Source organism: Mastomys coucha, unplaced genomic scaffold (assembly GCF_008632895.1).
Source record: "Mastomys coucha isolate ucsf_1 unplaced genomic scaffold, UCSF_Mcou_1 pScaffold12, whole genome shotgun sequence".
Classification (NCBI taxonomy): domain Eukaryota; kingdom Metazoa; phylum Chordata; class Mammalia; order Rodentia; family Muridae; genus Mastomys; species Mastomys coucha.
This window is the reverse complement of record NW_022196894.1, coordinates 62,774,377-62,798,448: the sequence shown is the minus strand read 5'-3', so window position 1 is coordinate 62,798,448 and position 24,072 is coordinate 62,774,377.

Below are 24,072 nucleotides of genomic sequence, written 5' to 3'. Positions count from 1 at the left end.
GTCTCTCTCTCTGTCTCTCTCTGTCTCTCTCTGTCTCTCTCTCTGTCTCTCTCTCTGCCTCTCTCTCTGTCTCTCTCTGTCTCTCTCTGTCTCTGTCTCTCTTTCTGTCTCTCTGTCTCTCTCTGTCTCTCTCAGCCTCTATCTCTCTCTGTGTGTCTCTGTCTCTGTCTCTCTGTCTCTCTGTCTCTCTGTCTCTCTGTCTCTCTGTCTCTCTCTCTCTCTCTCTCTCTCTCCTCTCTCTTTCTCTTTTATAGAGGTATACCTATCTCTTTCACAGGTTTGTGACAGCAGTCTACCTGGGCATCTGAGGTTGCAGATACTTCTGTAAACACTGTATCTCAGATAGGTGTGTATACTCAGGTATCCTAAGAAGCATGCAAATATCCAGAGTGTTATCTAAGTTAAAACTATCATTGTCATCTTGTAGTTTTGAATTTTGATGGACTTAATGAGGATTTCAAGTAAAATTATAAGTAACAACATATATAAACATAAAACTGGGCACATGTTAGCTAAATATATTAAATAAATCATAGTATTCATTGCATTCCAGAGAAAGAATTACCTATGACTTGTTCAAAAGTGGTTTCAACATTCACACATTAGCATGGTTTGAGTAATATTTTAAGTAATCAGATAACTGATTACTTCTAATACTGTTAATACTGCAATGATTGGTTGTTGCTCAGCCTAAGGAACAACATAATTTATAGTGAACAGGACAATAAATAAAGTTATGGTAGCATAAGCCTAAACTAAAACATTATTGTTAAAAAGTGACTTTAGCCGGGCGGTGGTGGCGCGCGCCTTTAATCCCAGCACTTGGGAGGCAGAGGCAGGCGGATTTCTGAGTTCGAGGCCAGCCTGGTCTACAAAGTGAGTTCCAGGACAGCCAGGGCTACACAGAGAAACCCTGTCTCGAAAAAAAAAAACCAAAAAAAAAAAAAAAAACCAAAAAAAAAAAAAAAAAGTGACTTTAAAGAAACTTTCAGGCCACCAGCATCAGCATGACGTCCTACAACCTGGTCTAGCAAACGGAGTGCCTGGAACAAAGCATTCTCAGACACAGTGTTTCCCCTCAGAACACTTGATCCCTGCATAAGCCACAGATCAGGCCACCTACTTATTTTCTCTAAGCAACTACTTTTTTTTCCAATTTTCTTTCAGACTGCAAATATTGCCAAAGCACTGTCATATGTCAAACATAATCCATGAGATAACTAATTTCTAATAACAGAAGATGTCAGAGAATGAATAGATTCATGCCATTAATGTCTGTGATGACAGAGAAAGATCTATTAGCGTTGCTTTTTTTCACTCTGGTGAATTAATATCAGGATTTTGTTTTTGCTGAACCATTGTTAATAAGAAAATTATTTAAATACTCTAATGCAAGTAAGGTTTTGTTTTGTTTTGTTTTGTTTTTTCCATTCTTTTGGTGAATATCCACCAAGATTATCTGCTGGTTTTAAACAGCAAAGTCTTTAGCCATAAAAAGACATCACTTAAAGATTAGGGGTATTTAAGTACAATTCCTAGTTGGTATAAAGTTCAGTATGTCTAACTATAATCACAGTAGTATCTAATGAAACTTCCAGTGCTGTTAATACTGTAATGATTTATAGTTGCTCAGGCTGAAGAACTACATCTTTTATAGTGAACAAAACAATACATTAACTCATGATAGCATAAGCTATGAAGGTGGCTGTTAAATTTTTATATATTATCTGGCATAGTGGCAAATGCCTTTAATTGTGGGGGCAGAGGTTCAGGAATTTACAGACAGATCAACTATACAGAGAGTATGAAGTCAACTTGGGTCACATGAGATCATCTCTCTTAATTCTCTCTCCCACACATACATATTCTCTCTCTCTCTCTCTCTCTCTCTCTCTCTCTCTCTCTCTGTCTGTCTGTCTCTCTCTCTCTGTCTCTCTCTCTCCTGTGTGTATTTGTGTAGGGGGGAGAGAGAAAGAGAGACAGAGACAGAGATACAGAATAAATGAATTTAACACATTATTTAGTGTAAGTATAGATTCACTCAATTTTATATTGGCTCAATTTCCACCCTACCCCGCTAAAAGAACATCAGCTAGAATTAGTCACTTTTCTTGTTACCCATCCAAACAGATGGTCAGCATTTACCACCATTTGATGATAAAGCATAATATGAATATGAATTTTCTCTTTAAAAGAAATTGTATAAACAAGGGGTCATGAATTTGAAAAAAGGGCAAGCAAGGGTATATAGGAGGACAAAACAGGCTTGATGATGTAATTGTATTAAAATATAAAAAGTAAAAGTATTTCAAGAAGTAAATTGTTAGTTTGAAAGAATGAGGTATATTCTCCATACAGAGCAAATACAGCATCCCTGGACTACTCTCCACAAGGAAAGCTGGCAATAGCTGCCCTGATTGTGGGTGCAGAGGTTTTTTTCAGTGGTTAATAACACTTGTCACTCTTGCAGAGGACCTGGGTTCTGTTTCCAAAGCCCATATGGTGGCTCACAACCAATTGTAACTCCAGTCCCAGAGAATCTGATGCCCTCTGCTAGATTGTGTGGCATGCATGTGGTATGTAAACATACCTGCAGGCAAAGCAGTCATATACATAAAATAAAGCTAAATATTTTTAAAATACCACTCTACTTTATAGATTACATAAATATTGCAAAATATCCATTTTGTTACAGAAATTGCATTAAGTTACTTTTACATTAACACTACCTGTAAAGATATTAGAAAGTGTTCTTGTTTCTGGTCTATGATATAAACAGAAACGGAAGTACAAGTTGTCTCAGTAGCCAGCCAGAGGCTTCTCCGTCTAGGCAAGAAAAGGCAACAAACAAATTGTGTGTCTCCAGGACAGGAAGGGCTTTGTCTTCCCTCAGAATTCAGCACTAATCTATGGTAGACTCCAAACTTCCCTTCACACAATCTACCTAACTCAAGACAGGTTCCGAAAAGGACCAACCTTGCAGAGCTTTAGCTAGGAATCCCTTGCCACTGGTCACCCTGATCGTTATTCTGAAAAAATGCTTATCACAAGTATTTTCCATATTAAATATGTTTATATCTTATAAGCAGCCTACTTAAAAGAAATACAATGCTGCTTATAACAAAACTGCTTAAAAATCTGATGACTAAAATTGGAACATGGATTTGAGGATATTGCTCAGTCAACAAAATTCTTGTTACATAATCATAAGGACCTCAGGACAATTCCCAGAAGCCATGTTAAAAATAAAAATAGTGGTGCATGGGTAAAATCCTCACACTTTGGAGGGAGAGAATCTTGGGGGCTTCTGGCCAACCAGACTAGCCTAATCAGTGGTCCAAAGCACGACTTTCCTTTTTGAGGCTTTGGATAGATAGATAGATAGATAGATAGATAGATAGATAGATAGATAGATAGATGATAGATGGGTGGATGGATAGATAGATAGATAGATAGATAGATAGATAGATGAATGAATGGCTGGGTAGATAGATGGATAGATGGATGGGTAGGTGGGTGGGTAGATAGATAGATAGATAGATAGATAGATAGATAGATAGATAGAAACAGATAGGCAGTTAGGAGATAGCCAAGATAGCCCAATGAGTAAAAAAATGCCACAGAAACCTTGTGTTGGATCTCCAGAACCCATATAAAGATGAGAGAAGAGAACTGACTACTCCTCTGACCCACCTCCACATGTGCCCCAGTCCTTACACACACACACACGATAATAAAGTTTTAAATAACAATTGATGCCACACACACATATGTCTAAATAAAAATAAATAAATAAAAAGGAAAGGATATAACTGCTCCTAGGTGTGGTAAAGGAGAACGTTTCTTGTAGATAAAAGGGAGAGCATAGCCAGAGGCAGGGACATCTGGGAGAGTCCAGAGTGGCCATGACACTCAGCCTTGTGATGAGAAAGGGAGAGGGAAGGGAGGGGAATGAGGTTCACAAGCCAGGAGGCCCAAAAGAATAGAAAAAAGGATGAGGTAATGAAAATGGCTGTATTACATATGGAAGGGTATCTGTCGGAAAGGCAGCCCAGACCTTGGCCTTGAGAAGTTTAGGGTGGGAGTGAGGTATGCCAGCCATACCTGGTAACAGAGACTGAGGAATGCAGAGAGAATCTGGCAACCAGGTCTGCTTTGATATATTAAGTAGGCTCCTTTAGCCTAGCTTTGAAATCTAACAATGTCTACATAAAAGAATACAGTGCAATAGAACATGAATAGCCGTTCAGCAGATGGAAGGTAGAGGATGCCTTGGTTTTTCAAGGCAAAGAAGGAACATCCACCACATATTAAGAAGTAGAAAGTAAACATTTCAAGCAATCAAGCCTTAACAGTGGTCCTTGTACAACTGGGTAAAAGATCCAAAAGAGGCTAAGAAGCAATTGGGACTGGGACAGAGTTCTATGCATGCTCAGAAAAGTCAAAGTCATATAAATTTGGCCTAGTGTGCAATTTCAGCTTGGACATGTATCTCTTTTAGTCTGTCTCTGGTTTTTTGCTTGTTTGTTTTTTTTAAATCTCAGGAAAAAGCTTCAGCCAATTATGACAAAATATGTAAAAAATCATTTGTAGGACTAGGCTAAAAGAGTGTTGGAGTCAGCTACTTAGAGTTGATCCATGGCCCCAAAACTTTCTGTTTCCTGTTCACTAAAATCCAACCAGTCAACTAAATAAATAAAAAACCCATCAATTTTCTAAGGCAGATTTCTTTTGCTTCTCTCCCAATATTACAACATTAAGTTGCAGGCTCTGTAAACCATACCAGCACTCCCAGTATGGCTATTTTTATTTTTAATTCATTTCAAAAGCAGTTAAAGTTTCTTCCATTGTTTATAGTTTCTCAGGGAGGGCAATAAGTTAGAGAAAATCACTGTTGATTACGGTACATGGTCATTGTTTATTTACAGACACAGACTAAGGACATTAAATGAGTTTGGTTTTTATTAATTTAAGAAAACTGAACTGCAGAAAAAAATTTATGCAAAAAAAATGTGCAGCAAGAATAGGCAGACTCAAAGCCTGTCCAAAAGGTATTTTAAGTTAAGTAAAGTCACCTCTTGCAATCAGAGTAACTCTATGTGTCTTTTCTAGTGCCTCCTGTTCTGCTGTAATAGAGTACTGAATAAGCACTTTGCATAGGTCCAGGAGCAACATTTCTTTAAGTATACCAGCAGGTGGCACTGCCACACACCTAAACCAGAGAAACCATCCTGTTAATGTGGCACTGAACTTTCCTCAAAGACAAAGCCAATTTCAATTTCTTCACTAAAAATCTGTAAATAAAAGAAATCAAACCTTAATTCATGACTCCAGTTATTAATTATAGGAGATATAGTGAAATTCAGGCAATTCTTTCTTCAGAAAAATTGAATTCACATAAAAAAGCAACAGAACGTATGGGCATTGTATTGTGTTTCTGGGAATGAAACCTCAGAGCTGTGGAAAGTCTTACTTGGTATGTAACAACCCTTAGAGTTGCTCCTGTTTAGAAGACACCCAGATACATTTTCTGATCTGTGAACAATTATACCCAGAATTAGAAATAGTTCTGTAAGCTGGGCTCCACTTGGTTTGAGTTATGGATACTCAAGCTTCTAATAATGAAGGTGGCCATCTAGCTACTCCACCTGTAAGTACTGAACACCTACTTTCTCCAATCAATGCATGGCTGCCTCACTCCAAGCACTCTGAACAAAAGGATAAATTGCTCCTCAGAACAACAATTATACTCAGGCAGTTTCTATTTAAACATCCTCAGGATATCCTGTAGGAAGATTGGAAGACCAATCCTACCTGAACAGGTTTTGGGTGCATGCCCAGTAAGCCACATTGTAGCCTCCAAGTGAACTTGTAGAGAATCCCTGATGTAACATCTGATGTCTATGAAACTACGTACAATTAAAAGGAGATGCATCATGGGTAGAGGCGTGCTCAGAAGAAAAAAAATTATTACATGAGTCTATCAATTACAATTGAGAACTATCCAAAATTCTGCATTAGTTACTTTTCTGTTTCTGTGATAAAACATAATCACCAAGAGCAATTTATGAAAGTTTACTTTGCTTAGGGGTCCAGAAGGGAAGTCTACAATGACACAGGGGGGCACAGCAATTAACATCTGGGGCAGGAAGCTTAGAGAGCACATCCTCACTTTAAACACAAAGCAGAGAGGGAACTCATAATTAGGCCTGCTCCCAGTGACATATTTCAGCAACAGTGATCCTCCTCACTGTGCCACCAGCTGGGGACCAAATATTCAACTACTTGAGTGTACAAGAGAAATTGATCGTTGAAACCATCAGACCTTCCTTTCTATAGATCCAATATGAAGAGACCCTAGATAATTATCTAATATTATTTCACTAGTGTGGCCTTCTCTCATGCAGTGTATTCTGGCCTTTTCTATGGCTTTAAAGAATCCTTGCTATGGTGCAAACCTGTGTGCATATTTATTTAAATTTCTTGAATATGAGCTCAGGAATCAGATACAATGAACCCCATCCCTGATCTTTGGTAACAAGTCCTTCATAAAACTGCTCAGAATGATAAACCTTGACTTGTTTGTGAATTGTAAATATTCAGTTCATTCTCAAGAACAGTATTTTAATCATCAAGTTGGTCACTGTGTCTAAATATTGCTTTTGAATGCTTCTGTTGCATGTCAGACCTTCTAATCTAACGAGATAGCAGGAAAAGTGGTTTCAGCTGTAATCATCATGGCTGTGACTTTATCCAACAAGATAAATAAGAGACATGTTTAGTAATTTGACTCACTGTTCACTGTATCCATTAATATTGGCTCATACTAACTGAGTTTCATGGTCATTCTTAACTGTTTAATGCTAGTGTTTAGCGACACAGATCTGCTCGAGGTTGCCTTTCTGATGCTTCTGTCTTAACTATGTATACATTATGCTGTTGGCATGTAATCAGAATAAATATTTAGGGGCAGCACTTTCACTGAAGCATTTAACTTAATTGATTACACTTGGCATTTAAAGATAATGAGGACTCCCTGGTTGTCGATTGCTCAAATAACTATTCTCAATGGATGATGGTATAATTAAACGTCAATTTCTGCTTCAGATGAGAACTCTCTGCAAACAATGGCCTACTGCCACCTGATAATTATAAAAAAGAATTTAGAAAAGTCACAGACTATCAGTACCCAATAGCAGTAGGTACAAAAGAGACCAATTATTTTTGTTGCCATACTTTTTGTTTCTGTTATTAAACAGCAAATTATTTTTAAAGCAATATCAGTAATAAAGGTAAACTATTGTCTTTACTGTTTTATGGGTGTTCATTTTGTTATTCTTAAACATGGTGCCTTTAAATAAAGTTTGCCTTTCTATTCCTTTTTTGGGAATTTCTCTCTGGTTAAAACCTGGAAAGTAGGGCAAAGAGTTTGTCCTTGTGAACCATGCTGATTGGATAATGAATCTGTTCTTACAAGAGAATCTCAGTCCATCTTCTAGGCTATTTTTCCAATGTAAATTAGAAAAAAAAAGTCTGTCGTCTAGTCTTTCTTGTAAATGTAAAAATGATTTGGAGATCTGTATTCTAATCTTTCCTCACTTAGGGAGAATAAGTTGAATTAAATAGAGGCTCGCTGACATGTTTGAGGCAACTGAGGACTATACACCATCAAAAGCCTAAGAATGTAGTAGTAATAAGTGAAATGTGTACTTGCTATGGGGGAGTCAACCATTGACTTTAGCATAAAATGGCTGGAACATAGGTTTTCCTGAAGATCAGAAATGAGAATTCTATGGTTGGTCTCTAGGTTCAAATCCTATGTTGGTAGTAAATGTCAAAGAAATCTATAAAGGCAAAAATTCTAGAATCATCCTTACCATTCTACTTACATGGTTTAGTAATTTGGAGTGATCCACGATGGCGTTCTCCACTTGTTTTGTTCAATATTCTGTTGCATAAGTTTACTGCTCTTCTGGCAGCTTCATGTCTAATGATATCCCAAGGGTATACTTTAACTGTGGTGGGGAAGCCTGTATGAGGACCACAAAGAAGGAGCAGTGGGAACACTTCCTTCCCCCTTGTTTTTCCTTTTAGCTTTAAGGCATTTTCGCCCTGATGCTTCTCAGACCTCCTTACCTTTGGTTACTCATCACGTGGTCTCCTCTGTCTACTGCACTCATTGAACTCCGAGTTCTCAGTACTTTTCTTCACAGCACCTCCCAGCTGACCTTACTTTGTAGAACATTATGCTAGTCATAAATCTTGTTGACTTCTACAGCCACTTAGATTCCTACTCCACTTTTTGAACTTTAACACTGGTAGAACAATACAAATTAACCCATCATGAATAAACTAATAATAGGGGTTTGTCTTTTATGCTGTCGAATGTGTCTAGTTTTCCATATGTCACCTATCATACATTTTCATAATTCAGTGTCAACAGTTCTTAGGCCTTGCTGTGACTTTTGACAGCTCCTAGTTTCCTTGTATTCTCATTCCCCTCCTTACCTCATGCAACTGTCTTGTCGATCAGTTCTTGTGCTATTCCCCCAGCCTGGTGCAGGCTGATTCAGACCTTGCTCTACCACAGCTAGCCCACCTAGAGTGGAGTTTTCCTTCATAGGAGAAGTCTATTGTCCTGCTGTTTCTGCACCTTCCTACAAGGAGAGACCATCTACAGCATTACTGAGTCTGCCTAACAAGTTCCTGACTTAACAAGATGCTAATGAGGCGACGAACTCCTGGCATTGAGGGGGATGGGTCCCCTTCCCTTTATAAACTCAGACTACTAAGTAAATATGGGGCCTTGATCAGAAACTTTTGTCTTGGTCTCATTATTTCTCTCGCGTCCCTTCCCCCCACTTCAAAGCCCCAGCTTTCCTTTCAGAAACCTGTTTTTTTCTCACAGCTGCGGGAAGCTACAAGTTCTGTTTTGGGAATTTGTTCTTTAACTACCTGCTCCTCACTCAAAGGGTGGTGAAATTGTAAAAAGCCATGAGATAAGAAAAAAACTCAGAGAACCATGAGAGATGGCTTTATTTGAAAGCCATCATCACCAACAGCTTCCAGGGGCATTTAATGCCAGTTAGAAATGAAACATCTGATCCATTCTGCCTTGGTTATTAATGCACTTTCTTCACTCTAACAACATCCTGCCTCTGTAGTCTCTCTTCTCTTTTTATTCATCAATTGTTTACTTATTTCACTCATTTATACACAGCACTCTGATCACACCACTAACTTTCTCCCATCTTTCTGCTCACCACTATTCCTTCATATATCGTGCTTCTACTCACTATATAGTGTAATCTACTGTATTAGTTTTCCATACAATTCCTCAAATGCCCCTTGACTTTGGCTCCCCCTCTCCATATTTCCTCACTTGTTCTACCTTCCTCCCCCCCCATTTGATTCTCTCATTCCTGGACCCCTCCCTCATCCATAGATAGATAATTCCATTTCCAATAGATAATGGAAACTATCTATTCCATTTCCTTTTCCTATCAAGATTCATTCCTTTCTGACTCTTTTCCTTACTTTATACTTAACTTCCTTGGCTTTATGGATTATAATCTGCTTACTGTAGACTTAAAAGCTAACATCCACATGTAAGCAAATATATAGCATATTTGTCTTTCTAGTTCTGGGTTTCCTCACCCAGGATAAGCTTTTTTTCTAGCTTCACCCATTTACCTGAAAATGCCATGATTTCATTTTTAATTGCTATGTAATATTCCGTTGTGTAAACATACCACATTTTCTTTATTTACTTAGCTGTTGACAAACTTCTAGGGAGTTTTAAATTTCTGGCTATTATGAATAGAGCAGCAATAAACATGGTTGAGCAAGTGTCTCTATAGAAGGATGAAACATCCTTTGGGTATATGCCTAAGAGTGGTATAGTTCTAAGAGTGGCATAGTTGGATCTGAAGTAAGTCTGTTTCCAACTTTTTGAGGAACCACCACACTAATAATGATATCAATAGTATCTGTGTAGGATTGTAGTCCCAACAACAAAAGAGTGTTCCTGTTACTCTGTACCCTCACCCTCATGAGCACTTACTTGTTTGATTGATCTTAGCTATTCTGACAGAAAATAAAAGACAAAATCTCAAAGTAGTTTGATTTGCATTTTTCTGATGACTAAGTATGCTCAACATTTCTTTAAGTGCTTCTCAGCTTTTCGAGATACTTCTTTTGAAAGTTCTCTGTTTAAATCTGTACTTCATTTTTTAATTGGATTGTTTGTTGGGCTGCTTGTGGCACTCAAGAAATCTATTGCTGAAACCAACGCCTATACAACTCATTGAACATGGAGAAGTTGAGCTGCTGCCTAGTAATGGGAACACTCCATTTCACCCTTAGGGACTGACATTCATGGTACTGGAAGGTACTGTGCATGCTGCCAAGGGAGAATGGTAAGCACCAACCCAGCTAAAGACTGATTTGCAATAATGACCAGTATTCAAGAAGCTCTAGTGAGATGATTCTCAACCTTCTTAGTGCTGTTACCTTCAACACAGTCCCTCATTTTGTGGTGACCCCCAATGAGAAAATTATTTCATTGCTACATCATAACTGCAACTTTGCTACTATTGAAACATAATACATAATGTTTAATGAATGCAGGATATCTGAGTTGTGGCTCCCAAAGGGGTCATGACCTACTTACTGGATAAAAACCACTGCTCTAGTGCAATAGTGTTACAGTGCTGGTGGGTGTAACCAACCAACATGTGATTCAATTTGAGGCTTATTCCATGAGATAGAATCCATCTTCTATATTGCTCAAGTAGCCAAGATCTTGAGATAAGATAGGCTAGGAACCTAGGGGAAAACCAAACCTAGGAAAAAACCTTCCTTCTGCTAAAGGAATATAGCCATAAAATGACCCCAGTGACTTTCTGCTATACTCATAGATCAGTGCCTTGCTCAGCCATCATCAGAGATGTTTTTTTCCTACAGAATGTGGGAAGAAACACAGAGACCCACAGCTAGACATAAGCAGAGAGTGATAATGGACTTTGGAACACTGAGAATTCAGGGAAGCCTACAGAAGAGACAGAGAGAGTGTAAGAGCCAGTGAGGATAGAGGATATCAAGGAATAAAGACCCTGTACACACAGCAGGACCAACACATGTATGAACTCAGAGAGACTGTGGTAGCACGCACAGTGCCTGATGTGTTGGAACGGCAGCTCACGTCAGAACATACCACACTAGGCCCAAACAGTTCCACATGTAAGAGGTTTAATTGAGAGGGAGAGAGGGGGTAGTGGCACGGAAAGAGAGGAGGGGGAGAGAGAGAAAGATGGAGGAATGTTCCCCGTATATATATGGGTTGTGACGTAGCAGCTACAGGTAAAGGTGGGAGGTGAGCCCAATGGATTCTGGGAATATGGTGGCTGCTGCCCTGGCAACAGGTCTGTGGACCCGCCCATGCATCACCACAGGCTTTGGATGTCCTGATGCTAACAGTGCCTACACAGATTTGTTCCAGATTAGGTCCTAGCATTGAGAGAAATGGACAAAAGCCCTCATTTTTCTTTGATTGGATATTTTCTTTTTTGTTGTTTTTGTCTGTTTGTTTGTTTTTTCGAGTCAGGGTTTCTCTGTGTAGCCCTGGCTGTCCTGGAACTCACTCTGTAGATCAGGCTGGCCTCAAACTCAGAAATCCGCCTGCCTCTGCCTCTCAAGTGCTGGGATTAAAGGCGTGCGCCAACACAGCCCACCTGGATATTTTCTTTATTTTTATTTCAAATGTGGTCTCCCCTCTGGAAATCCTCTATCCCATCCTCCCTTCTCCTGCCTCTATAAGGGTGCTCCCTCACCCACCCACCTACCCATCCCACCTTCCTGCTTTACACTGGAGCATTGAACCCCCACAGGACCAAAGGCTGCTCCTCCCACTGATGTCCAACAAGGCTAACCTCTGCCACATACACAGACAGAGCCATGTACCCTTTGGTTGGTAGTCCAGTCTCTGGGAACTCTGGGGGGTCTGACCTGTTGACATTGTTGCTCTCTCCAGCTGCAAATCCCCTCAGCTCCTTCAGTTCCTTCATTAGGGACCCTGAGCTCAGTCCAATGGCTGACTATAGGCATCCATCTCTATATTTGTCAGGCTTTGGCAGAGCATCTCAGGAGACAGCTATATCAGGATCCTATCAGCAAGCACATCCGCAATAGTGTCCAGGTTTGGTATCTGTGTAGGGATGGATCCCCAGGTGCAGAAGTCTCTGGATGGCCTTTCCTTCAGTCTCTGCTCCACACATTTTGAGTATTTTGTTCCCCCTTCTAAGAAACACTGAAGCATCCATACTTTAGTCTTCCTTCTTCTTGTGCTTCATAAGGTCTATGAATTGTATCTTGGGTATTTCAAGGGTTTGGGCTAATATCCACTTACCAGTGAGTGCATACCGTGTGTGTGTTCTATTGTGACTGGGTTACCTCACTCAAGATGATATTTTCAAGTTCCATCCATTTGCCTGTGAATTTCATGAAGTGATTGTTTTTAATAGCTAAGTAGTACTCCATTGTGTAAATGTACCACATTTTCTGTATCCAAGCCATTTTTTAAAAAAGGAGTTATTTCCAACTGAAAACAATTTACAAATTAAAACCTAGTTCTCCCCAACAGTCTCACTGGGCATACAAACCACACTTAAGACTAGGTGACTCTTAAGTCCACCCTGCAGTGGAGACTACCAGGAAACCAACTCAAATTGCATCTTTGGAGTTCTTTGTCTCATAGTTGTTTTGATATGACTTTTTTTTTTTACTTATAATTCCCTTTCATATATGGCATCCTTATGTGTACAAATGTATTTCTATGAGTCTATGTGTATTTCTCAAGAGTCTTGGGCTCTTCTTCTTCTGTTTTTTTTTTTTGTACTATTACAGTTTGTTTGCTTTTATTTTATTATTATTGTTTATATGTCTGTTTTCTAAGAGAAACAGAAAGGGTGTGGATTTAAGTGGAGAGGACATAGGGGGTTCTCAGAAGAGTTGAAGGAGAGAAAACTGTAATCAGAATATTTTGTGGGAGAAAAACCTATTTCCAACCAAAGAATAGAAAAAAAACTATATCAGAATAATAGCTTAATGTTGCACTTGAAATCATTTAAAAAGCAATTAAAAGATATTTTAAACTCCTAGAGTGATTGTGGATGTGTTTTTATTTATTTAATGTCATTGTTTCTCTCATTATGCCTACCATTGTATGCAGATAGCATTTCTTCAATTAAATATAATGCAGAGTTAATGTGTTGGCAAATCAGGAAGCTGATCATAACAGTATATGATGTATATGTATATTTATGCAAACACACTTATTTTTCTAAAAATAAAGTAACTCTCAAAATAATGTATCATGCTATATAATCTTATCAAAGAGCTTTATCTGCTTTATCGTCTTTGTACCATTAAGACACTACACAGCTGATGCTCATTTCAGGTAAGTGAGAGTCTCAAAGTAGTCTGCCATTGCTCTGGGGAGTGGCTCTTACCTCATGACAATCTACTCAAGACTGCCATTTCCTTCTCATTAGCTCCTTGGAGTAGGGAATTGGCTGCCAGCCACAGTTCCTCCAGTTTATGAAAACTTTATTACTCACTTCTACCCAGTCTATAGCATCTTTATAGGAAATGTATAGTAATGGCGACTAAGTGGCTATTACCATCTGTTTTCTTCACTGGTTCCTGCAACATTCAACTGACTACTCATAAAATTAGCATTTAAATCTCAATGATGTTTTTATATTTCCCAGTACTTCTTTTTTTTCCCCAGATGTCTTGCCATTCATTTCTACTCCTAACGTTTCTCCAGATGAAATAGAAAGGCAGGAGTTCAATTATAGTAAGAAGTGTATTAAAACAAAACAAAAACAACAACAACAAAAGAACCAGAGAACTAAATTGAGAAAGAAGAGGCCCTATTGGTAGAGAACACAAGTTGATATTGACTTTCCTTAGTTAAAAGACAATGAGAAAAGTACTTATTGACTTTGGTATTAAGTATAATTCTGTTAAGATTGGGAAACAGCTTCTATTTAATGAATTAATGATTTTTAACAAACACAAGAGAAAGCACCATTTAAACTCTGCATAGTGTGGCTTCAGCTTGTCTTTCATGTGTATATCAGAGGGCACTTAGTGACTTTGTTTCATATGATAAACAATATTTTCACAAGTCAGTTTTATGGCAAAAAGATCTTTATCACCAGTGTTTTTGAGTTCCTAAGGTGCAAACAATGTAGGCATAAGCAGCTTTCATATACACAGTGGCCACAACTTTCTACTATGGTGTTGCATACCAATATTTGAAGTTAACAAATTCAGAATTAAAACACATGAAGTCTAATTCATATCCTCAAATTAGGCTGTATTCCCTTAGACTGTAAGACTATGTTATTTAGGGGATAGAAGGGATGGTTCTCCCCAGAGTTTACAGCATTTCTAGAAAATCCAGACTTGATTCCTAGCACACACACAATGGGACACATTTGGACTTTAACTTCATGTTCAGAAGATCTGATGTCCTCTCCTGGCATCCTTGAGTACTGCACTTACCTTCATATACATAGCATACACACACACACACACACACACACACACACACACACACACACACACAAACACACACTTAAAAACAAAAAATAAATCTTAAAAGAAGAAATTATTTTTAGTGTATACTTTAGGTTATTCAGCAATTTTATAAATTTTATAAAATCACTCTGTCCTAGTTAGGATTACAATGCTGTAATCAGACACTACAACCTAAAGCAAATTTGGGGCGAAAGAGTCTATTTGAATTATAGATCCAGAAGCCACGTCAGGAACTCAAACAGGGCAGAAACATGGAGGCAAGAGCTGATGTAGAGGCTAAGGAAGAGGATGCTTACTGGCTTGCTCCTCAGTGTATAGTCTGCTTTCATATAGGGCCACCAAGCACAGGAATAGGACTACCCACATTTCCCATTACAATTGTTAAAGGAAGAGAGCAGAAATGTTATTTTTTCCTTTTTCTTTTTCTTTTCTTTCCTTCTGTAGAGGCTAGCTTCTTGGAGAACTGAACATGTAATGTATCAGAGGGGAATGAGCAGGTTGGGAGATGATGTTGTGACTTCATACAGTGGTCCATCCATAACTGCATTCCATAGAGGATGGGTGTTCTGAGGAAAGACTGACTGAAGAGAGGTGATAAGCTCAGAGAAGTACCCTTTATGCAGAAAAGGCAGCTGATGAAGAGACCTGCTGAGGCAGAGTTACATCTGACAGACACAGAAAACAGTGAAGGGGGAAGAGAGGAGTGGGAGAAGGGCTCAGGGATGACTTGTCAGAGGACGGGGAAGAGCTGGTTCCACTCTTTTATGTCTCATCCCTGCTTTGTTCTGCCCACTGCTACTTCAGCTCCAAGGGTAGAGCAAGCAATGTCCCCTTTAATGTCTGGGGCTGACACTGATTGCTTCTGAGTAAACCTAGAAAGATGAAGTGATATTCCCTACTGTCACTGGTAGACCACGGGGAGGGCCTGCTGGTGAACAGCCTCTCAAGCATGCTATTAATATAAATTAAAATAGAAGATTAAGTCTGAAGAATTCCCCAGGAAAGACTCTTAGTAGGTGAGCTTAATTTTGCTTGATTTACAAATACAGGCTAGATATAATGAACTATTTCTTGTAAGTCTTGTGTAATAATAGAAAAACAGACAATAGAGCCAGAGACTCACTCCTTTCTGAAGGAGATGCCAACCCCTTGTGCCTTGCTTAGTTGACCTTGTTCTCCTGGTGTTTTTCTATCCCCTCTGATTCTTAAGAACTTTCTCCCTCCTTTTCCACAGTATTCCTTGAACTTAGAGCACCCGTGACCAAGGAGTGTGGGCCTGCACTAGACAGGGAGAGGAGAAAGAAGTAAGAGGACAGTTAGATCCTGTCCTAGAGGCTCTAGAGAGGACACATCCCTGCTTGCTCTCTGACTTGTCCTGGGATGCAATGTGCAGCTCATTGCACCCTACTGGTACCAGTCCTCCAAGGATCAGTGTGGGTGCCTCTAGAGCACTGAGGTGAAAACGGTGTGATCCTAAGACAGTTATTTTGTGGTTTATGATGTGGCTCTTAGAGCAGTGACTGATACACTGAAGATTTTAAAAATAATTTCCAGTGCAAAAGGGGAAAACCACTTTAAAAGATGAACAGTAACTTAAATGCATGGGACTGATCTTCAATCTGTTTCGGTGAATATTTTTATGAGTCTTATATATCCAGTTACAAAAGACTTGGTCCTTTGGCATAAATGCTTTATTTTTTTTTAAACATTCTATTATTAACTCTCTAGTGGTTTGTCACCAAACCACCATATTGTATAACTATATACTCTTTTCCCTTCTTTCTTCCCCTTTTGCTTTTCCTTCTCTTCCTCTCTTCTCAATTTCTCCTCCCTCCATCCCTTCTTTCCTTCCCTCCTTCTTTCCTTCCTCTTTCCTCCCTTCCTTCCTTTCTTCCCTCCCTCTTCCCCTCCCTCTCTCCCTTCTTTCCTTTCTTCCTCTTGTGGAGTCCAATGAGACTGATTATATAGCTATATCTATTCTGAAATTCCTGAACAGTTTTTTTTTATAGGCACACACCATTTTGCCCAGTGTCTAGTTTTTCCTTTCATTTAGTTATTTCTATAATTTTCAGGTTTTGGCTTTGTGAAGGCCATAGGAAGCTTTTCCTTCCATAATATAAGAAGATATAGCAATATCTTGTATTATTCTTGTGGCTTTAGCTCTAAATCATTGCTGCTAGGTCCCAATTGCTTATATTTTAGTTGAAACATATAATAAGTGCCTAAAATGTTGAAGGAATAAATTAGCCCATTAATTTATAATTATTTTGGCTTTAAGATATGTAATAGGTGTGTACTTTTATTCATTATATATTGCAAATAGTTACTGCACCTGAGAAGTATTGAAAAATTATAAATCTTATTCATTAATCGATAATGGCTGGTATTTTATTAACTCTGATATAGTTTTATGCCCAGTTCTTTTTAAGGTGCATTTTTATTATTTTAATTAATTAATCTATTAATTTGTGTGTAAGAGTGTGTATACCAAATGTGTACAGGTGCCTGAGGAGGTCAGAAGAAACTGTTAGCTTTTCTAAAACTGGAGTTACAAGCGGTTGCAAGCTGCTACCATGAGTCCTCTCGAAGAGAGAACCAAAGGTCTCAACCAGGAGCCATCTCTCACGCCCCACTTTTCCATTTTTTTTCTCAACACTATTTTCTAGGCTATTTTAAATGTCAAGTTTATTTCACAAAAATGTATAAAATTAGTATAGTATGTATAGCTTAAATGATTTGGAACTCAAAAAATATCTAGATGAAATTTGTCTTACTATGTACAAGCTGTCCAAGAGAAAATAGCTCATAAATAGAAATTATTCTGCTAATATGTATGTAATTTAATTATTTATAAAAGTGTAATTACAAACCATTAGGATCTAATGGAATAAATAGTGAATGACTTTGATAGTTGATTGGGTATTTTATATACAAACTAAATGTAGTCTGCCTGAGAGACAGACATCCACACTTTATAACTCAGTCCACGGCCATTTACCATCAACACAGGGAAGGACCTGCAAATTCTCATGTGGATTCTTCTTTAGGCTTCCAGATTAAAAGCCAGCCCAATTATCATGGAATTTTAGGGCAGTGGGAAGCAAAGCAGGAGAATCCATGCGGACCTTTGGCCTATGGAACTAAAAGCTAACAAGTTGGTTTTGTGGTAAGCCCCTCTATTTGTAGCACTCAGTTGTGCAGCAATAGAAACGGCATGTCTTAGGTGCCAGATGACCTTAAAGCAATTACTTTTCCTAGTCTCTATGCATTTATAAAATAATACTTGAAAGGAAGGTGGCCCAGATTTCTCCACAAAAGACATGAGCAGATGACTAGGAGTCCTGAGCTTCAGGTATGGAGAGAGGAGGACCACAAGAGGGGAGCCATAGGGCTGGGGACTTATTTAGTGTTCTCAGCTCATCTCCTAAGCAAGATCAGGATAGTGGTGAGATTATATTTCTTTCTGTTTTGCTTCAATACAACATGAAAATTAGCATACTCTCAAATAACAATAGAATTTTAACATAGTCATTTAAGTCTGTCAATAATCTGAGTTGAATACATCATTGAAAATGTAACCTTAGAAATTTTATTAGCATGATTTGTAAAGAAGATAGGATAATAGGAACAATATTTTACCAACAGGTTATACGAACACCTTAGATTTATACAAGTATACATCTAAATTACCTTAACATAATACTCTTAACTATAATACAAACAAGGAGTGGAATAACCAGTCATTTTCTTTTTTTATTGTTTTTTGTTTTTTCTTTTTTTTTTTGAGACAGGGTTTCTCTGTGTAGCCTTGGCTGTCCTGGAACTCACTGTATAGACCAGGCTGGCCTCGAACTCAGAAATCTGCCTGCCTCTGCCTCCCAAGTGCTGGGATTAAAGGCGTGTGCCACCACCGCCCAGCTAACCAGTCATTTTCTATCTAGTTTACTGAGCTAAGCACTAGCAAAATGCCAGTGTTTAGTAGTATGATGGACATACACAGCTTGGAGAGCTATTATAAATAATAAACATATATGTGGAGTGAAATCATGGCAGTTTCTTTTTGTTGATTTTTCACTCAAGGTAAGTTTGTGGTAATGAGATCATGCTGATACTGTAAAGAACAAATCTCTACATACCCAGACCATTAATTTGGAGATAATCACTAAAAGAAATTCTACTTTTAATAAAAAATATATTATTAAAGCATTTACTGTCACTATGAGCCAAATACTTGATATAAACAGTTTAAAGGGGGGATGGTTTATTTTGCTTAAAATTTCCAAGATGCCTATCAACCATGGTTTGCATCTGAAAACCAAGCCAGAAGAAGCAGTAAAGAGTAGCAACAGGAAGTTCCCAAGGTCTTACCATTAGTGACCTTCTTCCTCTAACTAGATAGTACATTCCATGGACCTCCAACCTCAGTACATTTATTCAAGTTGAATCCCTCAATAGATTAAGCTTTCATAAGGTTAGAGCTCTCAAATGCTAAGTGTCTCTGGAAATACCTTACAGACACACATAGAGGTAACCTGAGCCTGCCATATTATCTCTTAACACAAATTATCCCCACTGACCATCACAAAGGTGATGGTCTTTCCTTTTTGTTTTGAAATTTATTTTTATTTTATGTGTAAATATTTTGCCTGCATGTGATGTACAATGTATGGAGTAACCAAAAGGACCAGAAGAAGGTATTGCATCCCCTGGAATAAAGTTAGACTGGTCTGTGAGCAGTCTTGTGGATGCTGGTACTCAAATCTAGATCTTTTTGCAAAAGCACCAAGTTTCTTGAATTGAATGAACAGAATTAGCCATCTGTCCAACCCACACACCGTTACTTTTTAACATAAACATACAATTATTAAATAAATTATTGTGTCTAATGCTTTGTGTTTTGAAAGGTTTTTCGTAAGAAAAGAAACTGTAGGCCATTCAGTTAAGTAGATATTACAAGGTCCAGAAAATATACACGTATCTATTCATAAAACAAGCCTAGGAATGGAGTAAAGTAAGTTTACAAAAGTACGAACAGTGCTATATGGTGAGGCAGTGATGAGTCAATAGTGACTGTAGTTATTTTTTAAAATTTGACACTATTGGCCCTTCCATGGTCCACATCCTCTGTTTGAATCTACCCATTAAGCACAGGTGTGGAAGAGGTCAGCCTTGCCTATATTGGCCAGTGGGCACTCACGCTGTGCTATTCAAATCACCCAGGAACTGAAATCTTCATAGTAAGCTGAAGTATAGGTTAGCCATTCTTCTATGGCATTCATTTATTGCATATGAAAGCAGTGGGAGCAAGTCTATGGAGAAAGGAAGGAACATTAACAAATGAGCATCCTCTGCCCTTTCCGTTGTGAGTTTTAGGAAAGGCTATATCTGTGGAGCCCTGGCTATTTCAGTGAGCTGATATTTCTTATACCCAAACAGTCCACATCAAGAATAATGGATAACCTTGCTTTCAGGTATGTTTTCACTATCCAAAGTTTTATACTAAGTATATATCTTTATAATTAAAAAAATTATCATTATAAAACCTCTAAATATGCAATTAAAACCAAACAAAATATAGCTAGTGTATCAAAGGAGAAACATTTATATCCATTCTCCTAATGATCTAAATCACAGAAGAGTTGAAATGGCTTAAAGTGGACTATACAGTCTACAGAAAAAGGCAATTTCATGGACTAGAAAATAATTCAAGTGTAGGGACCATAGGTTACATACCCAGGAAGGGTAAAAAAGTCACAGCAATTGAACATGAACTTAGATTGTGAGATTTCGAGTAGCCCATCATGAAAGCATAATGGGGTGATTTTTCTGTTCATCATGGATTCAAGGAAGCATCTTGATCCTTTAGAGGACTCATTTCCACCCTGGTCACTAAGCCAGAATTGAACCTATTCCACGTGTGTCATTATAGAATTATTGAATTGAGCATTTGAAAGTTAAAGAGAAAATGTAGCTGGAATTTTGCCCATTGAAATCAGTTTCTTAGCAAGGTGGGTCACAAAGAAAGGTGTTTTTGTAAATGATAAGCAAAGAATTTATTATATGACTAATGATTCACAGATTATTTAAATACAATTTTTGCCATCATCACCAGTACAATAAAAGTGAATAATTTTAGTCTGTAGTTGAGAAGACGTTTACTGATATGCAGTTTTCTCAGAAATATACTTGGATGCGTGAATTTTCAACTGAATGGACCATATTATTATCAAAAATGCCATGAATCTTTCTGTGAGAATATGGTTCTTAAATATTTTATGTTGTTGGTTACTTTTAGCTGTGGGTTGCAAATGTCCTTGATTCAGAGAGCAAAGTAATATCCAAATTAATGAACACATTCAAGAACATTACTCGACCAGCTGGGAGGCACAGGCCACAGAAGCTGCAGGGCAGCTGGGAGAGGATTCTTTCTACCTCCATCTAAAACTAGGAGGGATGGCTGATCTAACTCTATGCACCAAAAGCTGAGAGCTTGCCTCCAGGGAGTGCTCTGACTCAGGTGAGATTGCTATTTTCTCTCCCATGACTTTCTAAGAAGGGACAAGCCAGGAGGCAGAGTCTACAGAAACTGCAGAGCAGCTGGGACAGGGTCCTTTGTTCATCCTTCTGCACCCAAGAGAAATGGTTGATCCACAGCCCTCTGCACACAGGTCTTACCAGGGAGAGCTGATCTCCTAAGAGTGCTGACACAGGCTTACAGACTCACAGGAGGAACAAGCTCCAGCCAGAGAAAGCAAGAACATCTAAAACCAGAGATTATAAGATGGAGAAAGGCAAATGCAAGAATCTTACCAACAAAAACCAAGATTACTTAGCATCCTCAGCACCTAGCACTCCCACCACAACAAGTCCTGAATACCCAAATACACCGGATTTGGGTGTAAAATCATATCTCATGATGGTGATAGAGGAATTTAACAAGGACATAAATAACTCCCTTAAAGGAATACAGGAGAACACAGGTAAACAGGTACAAACCTTTAAAGAGGAAACACAAAAAACCCTTAAAGAATTACAGGAGAACATGAGTAAACAAATAGGAGCCCTAAAAGAGGAAACACAAAAATCCCTTAGAGAATTATAGGAAAGCAAAACCAAACAGGTGAAGGAATTGAACAAAACCATTCAAGACCTAAAAATGGAAGTAGAAACAATTAAGAAATCACAAAGAGAGACAACTCTGGACATAGAAAACCTAGGAAAGAAGTCAGGAGCCATAGATGGAAGCATCATCAACAGAATAGAAGAGAGAATCTCAGGTGCAGAAGATACCATAGAAAACATTGACACAACAGTCAAAGAAAAAGCAAAATGCAAAAAGTTCCTAACCCAAAACACCCAGGAAATCCAGGACACAATGAGAAGACCAAACCTAAGGATAATAGGTATAGAAGAGAGTGAAGACTTCCAACTTAAAGGGCCAGCAACTATCTTCAACAAAATTATAGAAGAAAACTTCAGTAACCTAAAGAAAGAGATGTCCATGAACATAAAAGAAGCCTACAGAACTCTAAATAGTTTGGACCAGAAAAGAAATTCCTCCTGCCACATAATAGTCAAAATACCAAATGCACAAAACAAAGAAAGAATATTAAAAGTAGTGAGGGAAAAAGGTCAAGTAACATACAAAGTCAGACCTATCAGAATTATACCAGACTTCTTGCCAGAGAGTATGAAAGCCAGAAGATACTGTGCTGATGTCATACAGACACTAAGAGAACACAAGTGGGGTGGGAGCCCAGGCTACTATACCCAGCAAAACTCTCAATCACCATAGATGGAGAAACTAAAGTATTCCATGACAAAACCAAATTTATACAATGTTTACACAAATCCAGACCTTCAAAGGATAATAAATGCAAAATTCCAATACAAGGAGGGAAAATACATCCTAGAAGATATAAAAAGTAATCTTCCAACAAAACTAAAAGAAGATGAACAGGATGAACATGAACAGGATTGAAGATGAACATAAACAGGATTCCAACTTGACAACAAAAATAACAGGAAGCAACAACTACATTTTCTTAATGTCAATTAATATCAATGGACTCAATTCCCCAGTAAAAAGACATAGACTATCTGACTGGGTATGTAAACAGGACCCAATATTTTATTGCATTCAGAAAACCCATCTCAGTGACAAAGACAGACACTACCTCAGAATAAAAGGCTGGAGAACAATTTTCCAAGCAAATGCTCCCAAGAAATAAGCTGGAGTAGCCATTCTAATATTGAATAAAATAGACTTTCAACCTAAAATGATCAAAAAAGGTAAGGAGGGATACTCCATACTCATCAAAGATAAGATCTACCAAGCTGAACTCTCAATTCTGAACCTCTATGCTCCAAATGCCAGAGCATCTACATCCATAAGGGGAATGCCAGGGCCAGGAAGCCAGAGAGGGTGGGTTGGTGAGCAGGAGGAAGGGGAAGGATCAGGGTTTTTTTTTTCTTTTTTTTTTTTTTTCCAATTTTTTGTTGGGGAAACAGGGAACAGAGATATCATTTGAAAATAAAGAAAATATCTAATAAAGAAACTTTACTAAAGCTCAAAACATATATTGCAGTGCACACAATAATAGTGGGAGACTTCAACATCTCACTCTCTGCAATGGACAGATCATGGAAACAGAAACTAAACAAAGACACAGTGAGACTAACAGAAGTTATGAAACGAATGGATTTAACAGATATCTATAGAACATTTTACCCTAAAACAAAAGGATATACCTTCTTCTCAGCACCTCAGGGTACATCTCCCAAATTGACCATATAATCGGTAACAAATCCGGCCTCAACAGATACAAGATTGAGATAATTCCTTGCATCCTATCAGATCACCAGGGACTAAGGCTGCTCCTCAATAACAGCATAAACAATAGAATGCCTGCATACACGTGGAAGCTTAACAACACTCTACTCAATGATAACTTGGTTAAGGAAGAAATAAAGAAAGAAATTAAAGACTTTCTAGAGTTTAATGAAAATGAAGGCACAACATATCAAAACTTATGGGACACAATGAAAACAGCCCTAAGTAAAAAACTCATAGCTGTAAGTGCCTCCAAAAAGAAACTGGAAAGAGCATACACCAGCAATTTGACAGCACACCTTAAGGTGCTAGAACAAAAAGAAGCAAATTCACCTAAGAGGAGTCGAAGACAGGAAATAATCAAACTCAGGGCTGAACTCAACCAAGTAGAAACAAAAAGAACCATACAAAGAATCAACCAAACCAGGAGCTGGTTCTTTGAGAAAGTCAACAAGATAGGTAAACCCTTAGCCAGTCTAAATAGAGGCACAGAGACAGTATCTTAATTAACAAGATCAAAAATGAAAGGGGAGACATAACAACAGAAACTGAGAAATCATGAGCTCCTACTACAAAAGCCTATACTCAACAAAACTGGAAAAACTGGATGAAATGGACAATTTTCTAGACAG